The 22,097-nt window shown below is 42.0% G+C and overlaps 1 protein-coding gene and 1 pseudogene across 3 annotated transcripts in view; both read left to right on the forward strand.

Annotated features, from left to right (window-relative positions):
- ALPK1 (alpha kinase 1) overlaps positions 1-22,097 on the forward strand; it is a 144,400-nt gene that overhangs the window by 57,361 nt on the left and 64,942 nt on the right. The window lies entirely within an intron of this gene.
- Positions 1,460-11,590, forward strand: LOC103783533 (regulator of telomere elongation helicase 1-like; annotated as a pseudogene).

Here is a 22,097-nt window from a genome sequence, read left to right on the forward strand (position 1 = left end):
ACAAGCATGAGCCACCACACCCACCTAATTTTTGTGTTTTTAGTAGAGATGGGGTTTCACCATGTTGTCCAGGCTGGTCTCGAACTCCTGGCCTCAAGTGATCCACCCACTTCCGCCTCCCAAAGTGCTGGGATTACAGGCATGAGCCACCATGCCTGGACTGTAAGATCAATTTTTCTAAGTGACAATAATTTTTGCATCATTTAATTATATACTAATTTATTAATTATTGACATTTGGTATAACACTGTGCTCTCCTCATTATTTTTCATCAGGAATGTCTTTATTATTCTTGAACTGTTTTTCCCTACAAATTTTAAAATCACCTTTTTAGGTTACACACAAAGACACACAGACACAAACAGAACTGTTGAGATTTTGACTGGAGTTGCATTAAAGTTACAGACTAATTTGAATGTTGAGTTTTCCAGACCACAAACAGAGTATCTCCTCATGTCTTCCCATGAGGTAAATGTTACAATTTTTTCTCTGAAAGTCTTGTGCTCATGTTAGAATTATTCTCAGATACTTCATGTATATTATTTTTATACCTTACATATTTTGTACCATTGTAAATGGTGTATTTTTATTAAATTTCATTTTCTAAGCATTTGTTGCAAATTTAAGATATTTTGCCTAAGGTTAGATTTATTGGGTTGTTGAACGATTTGTAAAATTTTGTTAGTAAAATTATATGTTTCAAGTCTGCCTTGCTGTCAACCAGTGCTGGATGCTGGGGACTCAGGGAGGCCCACCCGGGCCAGTAGGGGAGACAGCGACACGAGCAGAAGCTGGACCGAGCGGGAGAGGAAGGAGGAGGAGGTCAGGGCTCTCAGGATCCAGGTTCTGGGCAAGGGGCAGCCGTTCTCAAATTTTCAGGAAAGCAGTCGGCTTACACTCGGGCAGTAGAAAGATGCCTCTGGGGAGGAGGCCCATGCAGCTATCCAGGAAATGATGGTGGCTGGGCCTAGGGAGGTGGCAGTGGAACGGAGACCCTGGTCGGGGATGACATCAAAGGAGGAGACGGGCGGGACCCCAGATTTCTGCCTGTTGGCGATGGAAGTGAGGTTCACTGGGCAGGGAAGCTGGACACAGAACGCGCAAAGGGCTGCATAGACCTCTAGGGGCCAAAGAACAGGCGGACCCCCTCCGTGGGGTGACAGTTTCCGCCTGGAGCACAAAGCAGCGGACTGGAAGTGGGGGCGGAAGTGCACCGCGCTCAACCGCAACTGCGCGCCTCAGTCCGCGAAGTCTGAACTGCCTGACAAAGGGGGACCCGGTGGCAGCGCTCGACTGGAGTCGGTTGAGGTCCTGAGGTCCCCCGGTTCTGGAAGGCTGGCCGGGGAGACAAGAGAGGAGCCTGTGCCATAGGGATTCTAGAAGAGAACAGCGTTGTGTCCCAGTGCGCATGCTCGTATCACTTACCAAGAGCGGCTGAGAGCCTGAGATGTTTGGAGTGTTTTTTTCTCACAGACCCGAATAGCCTGCCCCTCAGCCACCCTCTGTGCCCTGCTGAGAACAGGCTGATATGCCCAAGATAGTCCTGAATGGTGTGACCGTAGACTTCCCTTTCCAGCCCTACAAATGCCAACAGGAGCACATGACCAAGGTCCTGGAATGTCTGCAGAAGAAGGTGAATGGCATCCTGGAGAGCCCCTCGGGCACAGGGAAGACGCTGTGCCTCCTGTGCACCAACCTGGCCTGGCGAGAACACCTCCAAGACACCATCTTTGCCTGCAATTTTGCCGATAGGGTGCAAGGGGAGCTTCTCTCAGATCAGGCCTTTGTCATCCTGGGGCAATGCCGCTGCTGCTGATGGAGACCCCATAGCTTGCTACGCGGACATCCCAAAGATCATTTACGCCTTTAGGACCCCCTCGCAACTCACACAGGTCATCAACGAACTTCGGAACACCTCCTACAGGCCTAAGGTGTGTGTGCTGGGCTCCCGGGAGCAGCTGTGCATCCACCCTGAGGTGAAGAAGCAGGAGAGTAACCACATGAAGATCCACTTGTGCCGCAAGAAGGTGGCAAGTCGCTCTGTCATTTTTACAACAATGTAGAAGAGAAAAGCCTGGAGCAGGAGCTGGCCAGCCCCATCCTGGACATCGAGGACTTGGTCAAGAGGGGAAGCAAGCACGGAGTATGCCCTTATTACCTGTCCCGGAACCTGAAGCAGCAAGCCGACATCGTCTTCATCCCATACAGTTACTTGTTGGATGCCAAGAGCCGCAGAGCACACAACATTGACCTGAAGGGGATGGTCGTGATCTTCGATGAAACTCACAAGGTGGAGAAGATGTGTGAAGGATTGGCATCCTTTGACCTGACCCCCCATGACCCGAGTTCGGGACTGGACGTCATAGACCAGGTGCTGGAGGAGCAGATCAAGGTGGCACAGCAGGGCGAGCCCCACCCGGAGTTCAGCGTGGACCCCACCAGCTCAGGGCTGAACATGGAGCTGGAAGACATTGCAAAGCTGAAGATGATCCTGCTCTGCCTGGAAGGGGCCATCGATGCTGTTGAGCTGCCTGGAGATGACAGAGGTGTCACCAAGCCAGGGAGCTACATCTTTGAGCTGTTTGCTGAAGCCCAGATCACGTTTCAGACCAAGGGCTGCATCCTGGACTCACTGGACCAGATCATCCAGCATCTGGCAGGACGTGCTGGAGTGTTCGCCTACACGGCCGGACTACAGAAGCTGGCAGATATCGTCCAGATTGTGTTCAGTGTAGACCCCTCCAAGGGTGGCCCTGGTTCCCTGGCAGGGCTGGGGGCCTATAAAGTGCACATCCATCCTGATGCCAGTCACCAGAGGGTGGCTCAGCCATCTTATGCCTGGAGCACCACTGCAGCAGAAAGCGAGGGAAGGTGCTGAGCTACTGGTGCTTCAGTCCTGGCCACAGCATGCGCGAGCTGGTCTGTCAGAGCATCTGCTTTATCATCCTCACCAGTGGCACACTGGCCCCGGGGTCCTCCTTTGCCCTGGAGTTGCAGATCCCTTTCCCAGTCTGCCTGGAGAACCCACACGTCATCGACAAGCACCAGATCTGGGTGGGGATCATCCCCAGAGGCCCCGACGGAGCCCAGTTGAGCTCCGCGTTTGACAGACGGTTTTCCGAGGAGTGCTCGTCCTCTTTGGGGAAGGCTCTGGGCAACATCGCCCGCATGGTGCCCTATGGGCTCCTGATCTTCTTCCCTTCATATCCCATCATGGAAAAGAGCCTGGAGTTCTGGCAGGCCCACTACTTGGCTAGGAAGATGGAGGCGCTGAGGCCGCTGTTTGTGGAGCCCAGGAGCAAAGGCAGCTTCTCTGAGACCATCGGTGCTTACTAAGTGAGGATTGCCTCCCCCGGGTCTACCGGTGCCACCTTCCTGGCGGTATGCTGGGGAAAGACTAGCGAGGGGCTGGACTTCTCAGACACTAATGGCTGTAGTGTGATCATCACGGGCCTCCGTAGCCCCCACGCATGGACCCCCTGGTTGTCCTCAAGATGAGGACGAGATGAAGGGCCAGGTTGGGGCTGGGGGCCAGTTCCTCTCTGGGCAGGCTTCCAGAGCTGTGAACCAGGCCATCGGGCAAGTGATCTGGCACTGCCAGGACTACAGGGCTGTCTTCCTCTGTGACCACAGGGTCGCCTTTGCAGATGCCAGAGCCCAGCTGTCCTCCTGGGTGCGTCCCCACATCAGGGTGTACAACTTCGGCCATGTGGTCCAAGACGTAGCCCAGTTCTTCTGTGTTGCTGAGCGAACTATACCAGCACCGGTCCCCCGGGCTGTATCACCCAGTTTGCGTGAGGCAGAAGATGCTGTCAGGGTGACTAAGTCACCTGGCCCCCTCCTCTCCACCAGGAAAGCTAAGAGTCTCGACCTGCACGCCCTTAGCCTGAGGCAGAGGCCCTCAGGGTCACCAGCTGCTGGGGACCCTGAGGGCAGCCTGTATATGGAGTATGAGCAGGAGCCAGACCCTGCCTGGCAGAGGCCCTGGGGGCTGCTGGCTGCCCTGGAGCACAGCGAACAGTGGGCTGGGGGGCCCCGGCGAGGAGCAGGCCCACAGGTCCTCCACCCTGTCTCTCCCATCGAAGAGGCTGGCAGAGGAGCCGCGAGGAAGGAGGAAGAAGATCCAGCTGGTCAGCCACTCGGAGGAGCCCGTGGCTGGTGCACAGGTGAACAGGGCCAAGCTCTTCATGGTGGCCGTGAAGTAGGAGCTGAGCCAAGCCAACTTTGCCACCTTCACCCAGGCCCTGCAGGACCACAAGGGTTCCGATGACTTTGCTGCCCTGGCGACCTGTCTCAGCCTCCTCTTTGCTGACAACCCCAAGAAGCACAGCCAGCTCCAGGGCTTCTACCACTTTGTGCAGCCCCACCACAAGCAGCAGTTTGAGGAGGTCTGTATACAGCTAACAGGACAAGGCTGTGGCTATCGGCCAGAGCACAGCATTCCCCAAAGGCAGCGGGCACAGCCAGCCCTGGACCCCACTGGAAGGACAGCGCCGAATCCCAAGCTGACCCTGTCCAAGGCTGTGGCCCAGCAGCTGGATCCCAGAGAGCACCTCCACCAGGGCAGACCCCACCTGTCCCCCAGGCCACCCCCCACAGGAGACCCTGGCAGCCACCCACAGTGGGGGTCCAGAGCGCCCAGAGCAGGGAAGCAGGGCCAGCATGCCATGAGCGCCTACCTGGCAGATGCCTGCAGGGCCCTGGAGTCTACAGGCTGTAGCCAGCTCTTGGCAGTGCTGACAGCCTACAAGCAGGATGATGACCTGGGCAAGGTGCTGGCCCTACCGGCTGCCCTGACCACTGCGAAGCCTGAGAACTTCCCCCTGCTGCAGAGGTTCAGCATGTTCGTGCATCCATACCACAAGCAGCACTTCTTGCCAACATGCACAGACCTGGCCAGCCAGCCCAACCCAGGCATGGAGCCACCAGGACCCCAAGAGGAGAGCCTTGCCACGCCTCCTGTGCTCACCCACGGGGCTTCCCAACCAGACCCCTCATGGTGCAAGAAGCCTGGGAAGACCCAGAGCAAGATCTCATCATTCCTCAGACAGAGGCCAGCAGGGGCCTTGGGGGAGGATGGTGTGGCTGCAGGGCGAAGCCAGTCCCCTGGACCTTCCCACGGGCGTGCAGTATCTGAGTGGGGCCTCTAGGACGTGCCCAGCCTGCGCACTGCCTCCAGGAAGCAGAGCATCACGCAGGTCTTCTGGCCAGAGCCCCAGTGAGTGCCCCTGGAGGCCCTCAGCATGCCCAGCGTGGCTTGATCACCTGCCTGTCCAGCTCTGGTGGGCCAAGAACTCACCCAAAAGAATAGGCCAGAGAACACTTAAAATCTACTCTTAGCAATTTGCAAGCATACAATATAATTATTTTCAATAACTATAGTTATTAACTATAGTCACCAGATACAACAGACCTCTTGAGTTCATTGCTCCTCTCTAACTGAAATTTTGTATCCTTTGACCAACTTCTCCCCAGGCCCTGACCCCATCCCTGCATCTTCTAGTAACCCCCATACTGCTCTATGTTTCTATGAATTCAACATTTTTAGATTTCACAAATATGTGAGATCATATGTTATTTGTCTTTCTGTATCTGTCTTATTTCATTTAACATAACATCCTCCAGGATCATCCATGTTGTTGCAGATGACAGGATTTCCTTCTATTTTAAGGCTGAGTAATATTCCATTGTGTATATATATATATGACATTTTCTTTATCCATTTATCCTTGATGGAAATTTAGGCTGGTTCCACATCTTGGCTATTGTGAATAATGCTGCCATGAATATGGAAGTGCAGAAATCTCTTCTATACATTGTTATTGCTGTAGCTTTATATTAAGTACAATGTTTTTTTGTGTGTGTATGGAAATTTAGGTTGGTTCCATATCTTGGCTATTGTGAATAATGCTGCAGTGAATATGGGAGTGCAGAAATCTCTTCAATACATTGTTATTGTTGTAGCTTTATATTAAATACAATTAATGATTGCTTAGATTTTGCCAATAATCTACGAGTTTTTTGCTGATTAGTTCTGCTTGACGCTCAAGCCCTTGACAGTGATCTTTCTTCTCTCTAAAGTACATACTTTAGAAATTTGTTTAGTGAGGATCTATTGGTGTTTCTTTTAAAATACTTTTATTTTGCAGGTTTTCTCCCCCAGCATATGAAAGATACCCTTTTGCTGTCTTCTTGTTTACATTTTTGCTTTTAGGTAACCAACTGTATGTAAGTCCATTGTTGTTTCTTTGAAGGTAATTTGTCTTTTCTCTCTAGGTGCTTTAAAGATCTTCTATGTCTTTGGTGTTCCATGGCTTCATTATGGTATTTTTATATATGGATATTTATTTGTTATTTATCCTGCTTAGAGATCCTGAATATTTTGGTTACTGTTGGCCCTTCCTATTCTCAAATTGCACATCCACAGACTTAACCAACCATGGATTGAAAATATTTGAAAAAAGAGATAAGCAGAAAATGGTGGATAGGAGGTAGGACTAACTTGCAGCTCCCACTCAGATGGACAGAACAGCATGCAGAGACCCACATTTGTGAACTTTTACTCCAAGAACCACCACAGAACATACCAGGAAAGCCGAGACAATCCACAGACCCTTTGAAGGAGGTGGATTGCTGCTGCAGGCTCTGTGGGACAGCTGAGGAACTGTGAGTCAGCTTGCTTTCTCAGTTGGGAGGCTTGTAACCTGTGACAAGTTCTCAGCCCTGGTCACTGGCTGCCTGGAAATAAACCTGGTGCTATTGTGGGGAGGGGCACAGTGGAAGTGAGACTGGCCTTTAAGGCTGTAGGCTGCCAGGAAGCCGGGTGAGGCCTGTGGCTGCTGGCATTCCCCCTCTTCTCTGGCAACCTGTGTGTGTAATGCAGCAGAGACAGACTTAATCCCCCTGGGAGCATAACTCCATTGGCCTGGGAACAAGATCCCCATCCCCCACAGCAGCTGCAGCAAGCCGGGGCCAAGGAGAGTCTGAGCTTAGACACGCCTAACCCTGCCCCCATCTGATGACCTTTCACTACCTTCCCTGGTAGGGAGGACAAAGGACATACTCTCTTGGTTGCTGTATGGCTCCACCCACTGCCTGACTCTAGGGCAAGCTTGTATCTCCCTATACAACCACAGTTGATGCACTCTTGAAAGTGCCACCTCCTAGCTGGAGGCCAACGAACACAAAACCGGTGCACTAAACAAAAACACAAGCAAGGAGCCTCACTGAGTCCACTTCATTCCCCTGCTACCTCCACTGGAGTAGGTGCTGGTATCCATGGCTGAGAAGCCTGAAGATGGATCACATCACAGGACTCCTTGCAGACACTCCCCAGTACCAACCTGGAGCCCAGTAGCTCTGCTGGGTGGCTAAATCAAGAAGAGCAATAACAATCACTGCAGTCTGGCTCTCAGGAAGCCCCATTCCTAGGGGAAGAGGGAGAGCCTCACATCAAGGGAGCACCTATGGGACAAAAGAACCTGAACAGCAGATCTGAGTCCTAGATCCTCCCTCTGACATAGTCTAACCAAATGAGAAGGAACCAGACAAACAATTCTGGTAATATGACAGAACAAGGTTTTTTTTATCACCCCCAAAAGATCACACTAGCTTACCAGCAATGGATCCAAACCAAGACAAAATCTCTGAATTGCCAGAAAAAGAATTCAGAAGGTTGATTATTAAGCCAATCAAGGAGGCACCAGAGAAAGGTGAAGTCCAGCTTAAGGAAATCAAAAAAATGATACAAGATATTAATGGAAAAATCTCCAGTGAAATAGCATAAATAAAAAACAACCACAACTTCTAGAAATCAAGGACACACTTAGAGAAATGTAAAATGCACTGGAAAGTCTCAGCAACAGAATTGAACTAGTAGAAGAAACAGCTTCAGAGCTCAAACACAAGGCTTTCAAATTAAACCAATCTGACAGACAAAGAAAAAAGAATTAAAAAAAAAATGAACATAGCCTCCAAGAAGTCTGGGATCATGTTAAAGGACTAAACCTACAAATAATTGGTATTCCCAAGGAAGAAGAGAAATCTAAAAGTTTGGAAAACACATTTAAGGGAATAATCAAGAAAAAGTTCCCTGTCCTTGCTAGAGATCTAGATATTCAAATACAAGAAGCTCAAAGAACACCTGGGAAATTTATTGCAAAAAGATCATCACCTAGGCACATAGTCATCAGGTTATCTAAAGCCAAGACGAAGGAAAGAATCGTAAGAGCTGTGAGGCAAAAGCATCAGGTAATCTGTTAAGGAAAATTTATCAGATTAACAGCAGATTTCTCAGCAGAAACCCTACATGCTAGAAGGGATTGGAGTCCTATCTTTAGCCTCCTTAAACAAAACAGTTGTCAGCCAAAAATTTTGTATCCAGCAAAATTAAGCTTCATAAATGAAGGAAAGAGACAGTCTTTTTCAGACAAACAAATGCTGAGAGAATTTGCCACTACCAAGCCAGCACTGCAAGAACTGCTAAAAAGAGCTCTAAATCTTGAAACAAATCATTGAAATACACCAAAATAGGATTTCCTTAAAGATTAAATCTCACAGGACCTATAAAACCATAACATAATGGAAAAACACCAAGGTATTCAGGTAACAAATAGCATGATGAATAGAATAGTACCTCACATCTCAATACTAATGTTGAATGTAAATGGCCTAAATGCTCCACTTAAAAGATACAGAATAGCAGAATGGATAATAACTCACCAACCACATAAGGACTCACATAAGGTAAAGGGGTGGAAAAGATATTGCATGCAAATGGACACCAAAAGTGAGCAGGAATAGCTATTCATGTATTAGACAAAACAAACTTTAAAGCAACAGCAGTTAAAAAAGAAAAAGGAATAGTGTATAATGATAAAAGGACTAGTCCAACAGGAAAATATCACAATCCTAAATAAATATGCATCTAACACTGGAGCTCCCAAATTTATCAAACAACTACTACTAGACCTAAGAAATGAGATAGACAGCAACACAATAATAGTGAGGGACTTCAGTACTCCACCGACAGCACTAGACAGGTCATCAAGAGAGAAAGTCAACAAGGCAACAATGGATTTAAACTATACAACAAACGGACTTCACAGATATTTACAGAACATTGTTATTGTTCTACTGAACAACCACAGAATATACATTCTATTCATCAGTGCATGGAACTTTCTCCAAGATAGGCCATATGATAGGCCACAAAACAAGTCTCAACAAATTTAAGAAAATGAAAATTATATCCAGTACTCTCTCAGGCTGCAGTGGAATAAAATTGGAAATCAACTCCAAAAGGAACCATCAAGACCATGCAAATACATGGAAATGAAATGACCTGCTCCTGATTGATTGTTGGGTCAACAGTAAAATCAAGATAGAAATTTAAAAATTCTTTGAACTGAATGATAATAGTGACACAACCTATCAAAACCTCTGGGATACGGAAAAGGCGGTGCTAAGAGGAAAGTTCATAGCATTAAATGTCTACACTAAAAAGCCTGAAAGAGCACAAATAGGCAATCTAAGGTCACGCCTCAAGGAACTAGAGAAACTAGAACAAAGCAAACACAAACCCAGCATTAGAAAAGAAATAACAAAGATCAGAGCAGAATTGAATTAAATTAAATATATATATTTATATACAAAAAATAAATAAAACAAAAAGCTAGTTCTTTGAGAAAATAAATAAAACTGTTAGACCATTAGTGAGTTAACCAAGAAAAGAAGAGAGAAGATCCGAATAAGCTCAATTAGAAAAAAAATGGAAGATACTACAACTGATACCACAGAAATACAAAAGATCATTCAAGGCTACTATGAATACCTTTACATGCATAAACTAGAAAACCTAGAGGAGATGGATAATTTCCTAGAAATGTACAACCCTCCTAGATTAAACCAGGAAGAAATAGAAACTCTGAACAGACCAATAACAAGCAGTGAGATTGAAATGGTAATTACCCCAAAAAATAAAAGTCCAAGACCAGAGGGGTTCACAGCTGAATTCTATCAGACATGCAAAGAAGAATTGGTACCAGTCCTATTAACACTATTCCAAAAGACAGAGAAAGAGGGAATCTTCCCTAAATCATGCTATGAACCCACTATTGCCCTAATACCAAAACCAGGAAAAGATATCACAAAAAAAGAAAACTACAGACCAATTTCCCTGATGAACATAGATGCAAAAATCCTCAACAAAATACTAGCTAACAGAACCCAACAGCATACCAAAAAGATAATCCACCACGATCAGGTGGATCAGGTTTCATACCAGGGATGCAGGGATGGTTTAACATACACAAGTCAATAAATGTGATACACCACATAAACAGAACTAAAAACAAAAATCACATGATCATCTCAATAGATGCAGTAAAAGCATTTAACAAAATCCAGTATTACTTTATGATTGAAACCCTCAGCAAAATCAATATAGAAAGGCCATACCTTAAGGTAATAAAAGCTGTCTATGACAAACTGACAGTCAACATCATACTGAATGTGGAAAAGTTGAAAGCATTCCCCCTGAGAGCTGGAACAAGACAAAGATGCCCACTTTCACCAGTTCTATTCAACATAGTGCTGGAAGTCCTAGCCAGAGCAGTCAGCCAAGAGAAAGAAATAAAGGGCATCCAAGTTGGTAATGAGGAAGTCAAACTGTTACTGTTTGTTGATGACATGATTGTATACCTATTAAAGAAAACCCTAAAGACTCATCCAAAAAGCTTCTAGAACTGGTAAATAAATTCAGCAGTTTCAAGGTACAAAATTAATGTACACAAATCAGTAGCCCTACTATATACCAATAGTGACCAAGCTGACATTCAAATTGAGAACTCAACCCCTTTTACAATAGATGCAAAAGAAGTACAATACTTAGGAATATACCTAACCAAGGAGGTGAAAGACTTCTGCAAAGAAAACTACAAAACACTGCTGAAAGAAATCACAGACAGCACAAACAAATGGAAACATCCTGTGCTCATGGGCTCGTAGAATCAGTATTGTGAAAATGACCATACTGCCAAAAGCAGTCTATAAATTCAATGCAATTCCCATCAAAATACTGCCATCATTCTTCACAGAAATAGAAAAAACCATCCTAAAATTCATATGGAACCAAAAAAGAGACCGCATAGTCAAAGCAAGACTAAGCAAAAAGAACAAATCTGGAGGCATCACATTACCTGATTTCAAACTATACTATAAGGCCATAGTCACCAAAACAGCATGGTACTGGTATAAAAATAGGCACATAGACCAATGGAACGGAATAGAGAACCCAGAAATAAAGCCAAATACTTACAGTTAACTGATCTTCGACAAAGTAAACAAAAACATGTAGTCGGGAAAGGACACCCTATTCAACAAATGGTGCTGGGATAATTGGCAAGCCACATGTAGAAGAATAAAACTGGACCCTCATCTGTCTATATATTACAAAAATCAACGCAAGATGGATTAAAGACTTAAATCTAAGACCTGAAACCATAAAAATTATAGAAGATAACATTGGAAAAATCTTACTAGATATTGGCTCAGGCAAAGACTTCTTGACCAAGAACCCAAGAAAATCAAATGCAACGAAAACAAAGATAAATAAATGAGATTAATTAAACTAAAAAGCTTCTGCACAGCAAAAGTAACAATCAGCAGAGTAAACAGACAACCTTGAAAATCTTCTCAATCTATACATCCAACAAGGGACTAATTTCCAGAATCTACAAATAAACAAATCAGCAAGAAAAAACAAACAAACAATTCCATCAAAAAGTGGGCTAAGGACATGAATAGACAGTTTTCAAAAGAAGATATACAAATGGCCAACAAACATATGAAAAAAATGCTTAACATCATTAATGATCAGGAAAATGCAAATCTTAGCCATTATGTGATACCACCTTACTCCTGCAAGAATGGACATAATCAAAAAATCAAAAAATAATAGATGTTGGCATGGATGTGGTGAAAAGGGAATAATTTTACACTGCTGGTGGGAATGTAAACTAGTACAACTATGGAAAATTGTGTGTAGATCCCTTAAAGAACTAAAAGTAGAACTACCATTTGATCCAGCAATCCCACTCCTGGGTATCTACCCAGAGGAAAAGAAGTCATTATATGAAAAAGATACTTGCACATGCATGTTTATAGCAGCACAATTCACAAATGCAAAAATATGGAAACAGTCCAAATGCCCATCAATCAATGAGTGGGTAAAGAAATTGTGGTATATATACACCATGGACTACTACTCAGCCATAAAAAGAAATGAAATAATGGCACTTGCAGCAACCTGGATGGAATTAAAGACCACTATTCTAAGAGAAGTAACTCAGGAATAGAAAACCAAATATTGTATGTTCTCACTCATAAGTGGATGCTAAGCTATGAACACACAAAGGCATAAGAATGCTACAGTGGACTTTGAGGACTCAGGGGAAAGGGTGGAAGGTGGGTGAGGAATAAAAGACTACACATTGGGTACAGTGTACAGTGCTCGGGTGATGGGGTTCACCTAAATCTCAGAAATCACCACTAAAGAACTTATTCATGTAGCCAAACACCACCTGTTCCCCAAAATGCTATTGAAATAAAATAAATAAGTAAATAAAAAGTAGATTATGAAAGTGTATACACTGTTGATCCCAACTGTAATTTGAAAAACATGTGTATGCTTATAAAAAAGAACAGTAGACTATACATTAGAGTATTAACTGGTTATTTCTAGCGTTGGGATCAAGGAGAATTTCAGTTTTCCTTTTTATCTGTATTTTTTACTAGTTTCTGTCTTACGCTTAATTATGATAAAAGATTTTTTAATGTAAAAAATGAAAATACAAAAAATATCAAAAAATAATACAAATTAAAAATACAGCATAACAACTATTTACATTAGGTATCATAAGTAATCTAGAGATGATTTAAAATATAGGGGCAAATGTGTAACTACTACACCATTTTATATAAGAGACTTGAACATTCTTTGAAAGTGGTATCTGAGGAGGGTCCCAGAACCATTCTCCCGTGGATACAGAAAGATGACTATATTTCTGTCTCCTGTTCAAAAAATTTGCAATCACAATTATCTCTCCAAATGGTTCTACTGCTGCTCCCTCTTCTTCCCATCTAAGACTCTGATGAGACATATGTTAGACCTTTTCTACAAATTATTTCCTGTTTTTTAGCCTGTCTTCATATATGCTATTTCTCTGCCTTTTTTCTGTTGAATTCTAAGTTATATATTCTGATTTATTATCCAGTTCAAAAATTCTATCTTCAGCTAGAGCTAATTATTTTTTTTCTTTTGGAGACGGAGTCTCACTCTGTTGCCCAGGCTGGAGTGCAGTGGCATGATGTTGGCTCACTCCAACATCTGGCTCCCAGGTTTAAGTGATTCTCCTGCCTCAGCCTCCTGAGTAGCTGGCCACCTATAATTCATTGCACCACCACGCACACCACCATGCCTGGCTAATTTTTGTATTTTTAGTAGAGACAGGGTCTTGCCATGTTGGCCAGGCTGCTCTCGAACTCCTGACCTCAAGTGATCCACCCACCTCCACCTCCCAAAGTACTGGGATTACAGGCATGAGCCACTGATCCCCACCTAGAGTGAATATTTTTTATCGAATCTATGCATTCATTGAATTTTTAATTTTTATATTTTTATTTCTAGAAATTCTTATTCTTAATCTGCTTATGCCTTCTCTATAGCTTATGCTGTTTATTAATATTTTCAACACATTAATTCAGTTCCTTAAACATATTAAACATATATATTTTATAGTCTATATCTGTTAACTCCATTATCTAAAGTCTTTGTGGGTCTGATTTTAGTATCTGTTGTTTCTGCTTTCATTCATGATTTCTTTTTGCCTTATGTATTTTGTGACATTTGATCAGGAGCTCATGCGTCTTAGTATTTTATGGGTGGGAATTCTTTGAAGCTTGGATTGAGGTTAATTTTTTTAAAGAAAGGATTATATTTAGTCACACCAGTTGACTGGGAACACTACTAACCTAATCATTTTGAATAATTTATTTTAAATTAATCATTAGCTAGAGGTTTTATGGACTTTGTGGCTTCAAATTCTCAAGGGAAAAATTTTTGTTTCCCTCCATCAAGCAGCATGTTTTGCCACAGACCATTTTCCTGGGAGGTGAGGGGAGAGGATGAGGATTTATTTTTTAGCTCACTCTTATACTGAAGGTGCGACCTTTTAGGATCTCAGTTTTATGCATGGGTTGTGCAGTCTCCACTTAAATTCCTACCTCAGTTAAGGCCTTTGGTTTCATTTTCTCCCCTCTCACCTTACAAGACAGTGAAACCAGTTTTAAGTTCACAGTTTGGCAAATACAATCAAGGCAACGGCTAGCTTCTATATTGCAGTTAACTTTTTAGGTTTCAGCTTTTACTCGTTTTTTGTTTTCTGAGTACTGCTTCCTCTCTTGCCATTTTATTGACATATTTTAGAGATTTAAAATGTTTTTGCAGCATTTTTTATTGTTTTCAGTGGGAATGTTAGATAGTCTTCCTCAATGCTAGAAATAGAAGTCTACTTTTTTATGTTTTTGGTGACTTAGAAGTTGCCTTCTCCCTTTTAATGCAGTTTTAAAATGCTGACAAATGCCTGTTACCCAATAATATCTTTCTGAGCCCCACACTTGCCTTACTCTCCAGTCAGCTGCCTTTTTCTCCATTTGTTTCCCCACTTCTACTGCCAATCAGTGCAAGAGGCAATATGGTGATAGTTTATGTCTATGGGTGCTCAGAGAAGAGTGAAATGGTGGGAACAGCTGGATTGTCATTGCTTGGTGCCTGATTAGAGAAATGTATTCTTGTTGTACATTAGAGACCAGAATACCTTTTCTTATAGAAACAATATGAGAAATGAGTGTAGATTAAAAAGACCTTTTAGATTAGCTGGGCATGGTGGTGCATGCCTGTAATCCCAGCTACTCAGAGGCTGAGGCACAAGAATCGCTTGAACCCAGGAGGCAAAGGGTTGCAGTGAGCCGAGATCGCACCACTCCACTCCAGCCTGGGTGACAGAGTGAGACTTGGTCTCAAAAAGAAAAAGAAAAGAAAATTTGTTTTAGAATAATTATTCATGTACATATGAATTAAATAGTCTCTGTGGGCTTGCTTATGAATCTAACCAAGGATTAATTGAATTCCAACATAGATAATTTAAATTGAGCTTGCAGAGTACAATTGTGTATTATATGCCCTGTATATTTATCTAGTTTACCTTTTAGTATATTTGCATCTTATCCTTCTAATTATATTGTAAATTCCTTGACAGTAAAGATCATCGCTCATATTTCTTTACCCTTCTCCACATCTTCTAGCTTGGGGATTCTGACTAGTTGGCTAGTGGGTTATAATAGCAGTGGCAACCAGGAGACAATGGAACATCTCCGGAGTCATTTTATTTTCCTTGACATATTCCCTAATGGGGGTACTAATTGTCCAGTGAAAAAAGACTCAAACACAGATGCTAAAAGAAATGGAGCTTTGAATAATCCACTGGTTTGGTTACTTTTTATAATAGCTGATTTGTCAATTATCCCATAACTAAGCCACTCAACTAAATTCTAAGTTACCAACAGAACTGAAGAATTTGTATATCAAAATCACATACAGCATGTATAAACACATGACCACTTAGCTGTGAGTGTGCACATGTGCCTTAAAGTGTATCACTCTAACTTTTTTGGGTATTTATTCCAGAATTATCTGTTTTTATGGTCTGATTGCTCTTCCTGGACCCTTTCTATTTGATTTTTAAGGAAAAAAAAATACAGGGGAGGGATGTTAAAAGAGAAAAAGTAATTCATTGATTACCAAACATACTGGGGAACTCCCATTGTTTAAATGTAAAAACAATATACAGCTCACAGAATGCCACAGTTCAGGGGAGGAAAAACTGATATGTGTTGAGATTGAAAATGATTCCTTTATAAATGAAGTTGACCAAAATTTCCAGCAGGACTGTTGCCTGAAGGAAAGTTCCTGGGCTCCAGCCTCTGTTATGCCTAACAATGAACCATACAAGTCTGGACAGATGGTTGGATTCCAAAGCGTTTCTCATGTTACAGTATTTTCTTCCTATTGTCTCCTCTGAATTCTACAGAGAAAAGGGAAAATGCTGTGACTTTCAAAAAGTATGAAGAATGTCTTCAGTACATTTCTGGGGAATTGCAAGTACTAAACATGAATTACCTTGGAAATCTCTTCTTCTTTTTAGAAATGTTGTCTTGGCTAAAATATGGTTTCTTATTGTGGATGATATGATTTATCTAACTTACTTTTATATGTAGAAATACAGAATAGATGCATTTATGTCTTTTCCTGGAAGATCTCTTCTATGCTTCTTGTCTCAAAACATGGTAACACTGTCCACTCAGTTTTGAGCTATGGTGAAGGAGAAACTGATACTCATTCTTAATAACATTCATATCTATCCAATACCAATATTGCATTTATTCCCCAGACAGCTCTCAATTCTGTCCAGTTTTCTACATCTCTAATACTATCGCTCTGGTCGAAAGTCCTGATACTTTCCACGTGAATTTTTGCAATAATACCTAACTGATCTTCCTGCAGTTACCTCCCGGCAAACCCCCACCCTAACGTAAGCACTACAGCTAAAACAGAGTGATTTTTTCCAAATGCATATCTGGCCCTGGTCCTCCTGCTACCAGTAGTTTCCTAGCACTCTTAAGGTGAAGATACAATTTTTTACCAGGCACACATAGGCCTGCACAGCCCGTATTTACCTCTCCAGTCCCACCTCATATCAACTTTCTCCTTTTATCGCTAGTTCAGCCAACCTCTCTGTCTTTCATTCCCTCTCTAGTTCCTTCTACATAAGAGCCATTCCCCACCATTTTAACTTCATTAAGCCCTATCACTCTTTCAAAGCTTAATTCAGGCATCACATTCTCAAAGAAGCCTCCCTTGATCTGCCCTAGCTTTACTCAAGTGATTAGGTCAAGTCCTGTTGTTTGCCTTCATACAACTGCATGCCCTATCTCTCTTTCACATCACTTAGACAAAAGGAAGAGATTTATGATCTTGTGCATCAGGAATTGGTGTTGCAAGTGAGGAAACCAAAGCAAATAAGTATATTTAGTAATAGACTTCTAAAATTCAAGCCAATATTTCTAACCACACAAAAATATACATACATAAAAACGATATGTAAGGGCTCTCAAAAGAGCTAGGGAATTTCTTAATCAACAAATATCAAATATTATTTGGCAATAAACAACATGGTCTATTTAGACTGCTGCTGAGTATGTAATTTAAGAGCTAGAAGCATCTTAACAATTGTTCCAACCAATTCCTTCAAAAATACAGATGAGAAAAGTCAATCTCAAAAGTGAATCTCAGAAGTCTTACAAATAGTTAATGATAGAGTATAAAGTGGAATTAATCAACAAATATCTGTTGAACACTCTTGTGTGCATTCGTTTCCTATTTCTGGGTCCTCTTTTCATTACTATATGCTGTTTCTACTTAAGTCGTTTACAGAAACAGAGTAATTAAAATTTACTTCAATTTGTCAATATAAAGAAAACTACTTTCTTCCTTTTTTTTTTTTTCTTTTGAGATGGAGTCTTGCTCTGTCGCTTAGGCTGGAGTGCAGGGGCGTGATCTTGGTTCACTGCAGGCTCCACCTCCCAGGTTCATGCCATTCTCCTGCCTCAGCCTCCCAATAGCTGTGACTACAGGTGCCAGCCACCACACCCGGCTAATTTTTTGTATTTTTAGTAAAGACCGGGTTTCTCCGTAGCCAGGATGGTCTCAATCTCCTGACTTCATGATCCACCTGCATTGGCCTCCCAAAGTGCTGGGATTACAGGCGTGAACCACCACGCCCGGCCTACTTTCTTTTTAAATTTTATTTTAATTGACAGATTAAATTATATATATTTATGGTCATACATTATAGAATGGTTAAATCAAACTAATTAACATTATCTCACATACCATTATTTGTGGTGAGAACACTTAAAATCTACTCTCTTAGCAATTTGCAGGTATATAATATATTGTTTTTAACTATCATCACCGTGACATCCCATAGATCTCTTGAACTTTTTCCTCCTGTCTAACTGAAATTTTGTATCCTTTGACCAACACCCTCCCTAATTCCCCCCATCCTGCAGTCTCTGGTAACCACAACCCTACTCTCTGCTTCTATGAGTTCAACAAAAGACCACTTTCTACCTTAAGGGAATGATACAGCACTAAGAAAACATAAGCCTTTAGACAAAAGGATGATGTGCTACTAAAATTATATGATAATGTAGTTTTATTTCTTTGTGCACGAGCTCTTCCTATTTCTTTATTACACCTCTCTTTCTAGATGAAGTTCTACAAAAGAATGCTAGGAAAGAGAACTCCCTTCTTGCTTTAATTTTGGACTTGAAGAAAAATGAGTCTCCAACTTATCTGCAGCTCACGCCAAGCAAAGTTTGTTCTTAATCTTCTAAACCACCAAATGTATATTTTAATCTCAATGCTAACCTCCCATTTTAGCCAATATCTCCCTCTCTCAAGGAATGATGGGAATGAGATATCATTTCTTCATTGCTTCAGGGCCTCTTGTTCACTGTAGCCCACTAATTAGCTCTTTTATCAGCTCACTGCGGTACTCAGAAGGAATGAACATATGCTCCTGTACTCTTTGCAATAGCAGTATGAGGATAAAATTCTGAGCAGCCTTTACTGCTTAGTTCTTTTCCTAGGTAGGCAGGCTAATAGCCAGCTTGTGGCTTAACACATTGTGACTTATAGACATTTGAGTTAAAAGGGACATTGGAAACCTTTTAGTTCAACACCCAATCCATGCAGAAATACCTTTTTGAAGTATCCCAAACAGAAAAGAGATTAAATTTGTACAAGTGTACCTCAAAGATATTGTGGATTCAGTTCCAACCGTCTGCACAGAAGCAAGTATCACAATAAAGTGAGTCACACAAAGCCAGGTGCAGTGGTGTGTACCTGTAATCCTACTTGGGAGGTTGAGGTGGGAGGATCACTTGAGCCTAGGAGTTTGAGTCTGGTTTGAACACCATAGTGAGACCCACCTCTTAAAAAAAATTAAAATTAAAAAAAGGTGAGTTACATGAATGTTTTTGTTTCCCAGTGCATAATATTAATGAAAGTTATGTTTACACTATACTATAGTCTAGTAAGTGTACAATCATATTATGTCTAAAAAAGTACCCACCTTAATTAAGAAATACTTTATTGCTAAAAAATGCTAATGATTATCTGAGCCTTCAGCAAGTCCTAATCTTTCTGCTGGTAGAGGGTCTTGCTTCAATGTTGATGGTTGCTGACTGATCAGAGTGATCGTTGCTGAAGGCTGGAGTGGCTGTGGCAATTTCTTAAATTAAGACAACAATGAAGTTTGCTACATGGATTGAGTCATCCTTTTCCTAAAGATTTTTCTGCAGCATGTGATGCTGTCTGATAGCATTCACCCATGGTAGAACTTCTTTCAAAATTGCAGTCGGTCCTCTTAAATCCTGCTGCTGCTTTACCAACTAAGTTTACATAATATTCTACATGGTTTGTTGCCATTTCAACAATGTTCACAGCACCTTTACCAGGAGTAGATTTCATCTCAAGAAACCATCTTCCTTGCCCATCTATAAGGAGCAACGTCCCATTCATTCAAGTTTTATCATGAGATTGCAGCAATTCAGTCATATCTTAGGCTTTTCTAATTCTAGTTCTCTTGCTATTTCCACCACACCTGCAGCTACTTCCACCACTGAAGTCTTGAACACCCCAAAGTTATCTATGAGGGTTGGACTCGGTTTCTCCTCAGTTCCCGTTAATGTGGATATTTTGCCCCTCTCCCATGAATCACGGATGTTCTTAATGGTATCTAGAATGGTGAATCCTTTTCAGAAGGTCCGTTAGAAGAATTTGCTTTGCCCAGATCCATCAAAGAAATTACTATAAAAGATATAAGCTGTGATCACTATAAGCTATAGCCTTATGAAGTGAATTTCTTCTAAGACTTAAAAGTTGAAATTACTTCTTGACCCATGGGCTGTAGAATGAATGTTATATCAGCAGGCATAAGAACAACATTAATCTTGTACATCTCAATCAGAGCTCTTGAGTGACCAGGTACACTGTCAATGAGCAGTAATATTTTGAAGGAAATCTTTTTTTCTGGGAGGTAGGTCTCAACAGGGCACTTAAAATATTCAGTAAACCATGTTGTGAACAGATATCCTGTTACCAGGCTTAGTTGTGCCACTTATAGAGCACAGGCAGAGTAGATTTAGTATAATTCTTAAGGGTCTTAGGGTTTTCAGAACAGTAAATGAATAATGGCTTCAAAGTAAAGCCACCAGCTGCATTAACCTCTAACAAGAGTGTCACCCTGTCCTTTGTAGCTTTGAAGCCAGGCATTGACTCTTCGCCTCTAGATATGAAAGTCCTAGACAGTATCTTCTTCCACTACAAGGCTGTTTTGTCACCACTGAAAATCTGTTGTTCAGTGTAGCCACCTTTCTCAGTGATGTTTTTCTTTTTTTTTTTTTTTGAGACAGAGACTTGCTATGTCACCCAGCCGGAGTGTGGTGGTGCAGTCACAGCTCACTCCAGCCTCAATCTCCTGGGCTCAAGCAATCCTCCTACCTCAGCCTCCTGAGTAACTAGGACCACAGGTGTGCACCACCACACCCAGCTAATTTTTTTATTTTTTGTAGAGATGAGGTCTCCCTCTGTTGCCCAGGCTGGGCATTAATTATCTTAACTAGCTTTTCTATATAATTTGCTGCAGCTTCTACATCAGCCCTTGCTGCTTCATCTTGCACTTTTATGTTATAGAGATGGCTTCTTTCCTTAAAACTCTTGAACTAACCTCTTCTAGCTTCCAACTTTTCTTCTGCAGCTTCCTCACCTCTCTCAGTCTTCATAGAGTTGAAGACAGATGGGGCCTTACTCTAGATGAGGGTTTGGCTTAAGGGAGTGTTGTGGCTGGTTTAATTCTCTATCCATTAAAATTTTCTCCATATCAGCAATAAGGCTGTTTCACTTTCTTACCACCTGTGTGTTCTCTGGAGTAGCACTTTTCCTTTTCTTCAAGAAATTTTTTTTTTTTTTTTGCATTCACAACTTGGCTGTTTGTCACAAGAGGCCTATCTTTTGGCCTATCTTGACTTTCAACATGCCTTTCTCTCTCAGCTTAACATTACTAGCTGTTGACTTAAAGTGTGAGATGTGTGACTCTTCCTTTCACTTGAACACATAGATGCCGCTGTAGGGTTATTAAATGACCTAATTTTAATATTTTTGTGTCTCAGGGAATAGGGAAGCCTGAGGAGAGGAAAAGATAGTAAGAAATGACTGGTCAGTGGAGCAGTCAGAAGACACACAATATTTATGGATTAACTTTGCTGGCTCCCAGACAGTTTGTGGTGCCCCAAAATAATTACAATAATAACACCAAAGATCACTGATCTCAGATCACCATAACAGATATAATAATAATGAAAAAGTTTGAAACATTCCAAGAATTACCAAAAAGTGGCACAGAGACACCGATGGTTAGACTTGCTCTTAGTGACTAATTCCTCAGTATCTCACTTAAGTGAATGTCCTTTCAAGTAACACAAATTTTGTATTTGAGCACTCTGCTTGTGTTCTTCATCAACAAATACATTAGTATTTTAAATGAAACAAGCCTGTAATAACCTCAAGCTTTGCTTTGGCAGTTCTAGCTCTGTAATGTATGTGTGTAATGTGTGTGTGTGTGTGTGTGTTTAAACACAAAGTATATGGAGATACGAAGTATACCTGCCAAGTTAGTATGAAAAACACAAAATTTAGATTACACAGTTAGCTCAGCTTTCATTTTCTGCTCCTGTTAAGTCACAGAATAGAAAATGAGAGAGAGAAAAAGGCTTTCTTGCTATTTCAAATTGAAAACCAACTTCTTAAAGTTAGTTAAGAAACCATTGGCTAGTAGAGCACATTTAATCCCAACACCAACACAATAATTCACTGCTTTAATATTTTCAATGGTTACTTCATTGCATGCATAAGC

The sequence above is a fragment of the Pan paniscus genome, chromosome 3, assembly GCF_029289425.2.
Source record: "Pan paniscus chromosome 3, NHGRI_mPanPan1-v2.0_pri, whole genome shotgun sequence".
In the NCBI taxonomy this organism is placed as follows: domain Eukaryota; kingdom Metazoa; phylum Chordata; class Mammalia; order Primates; family Hominidae; genus Pan; species Pan paniscus.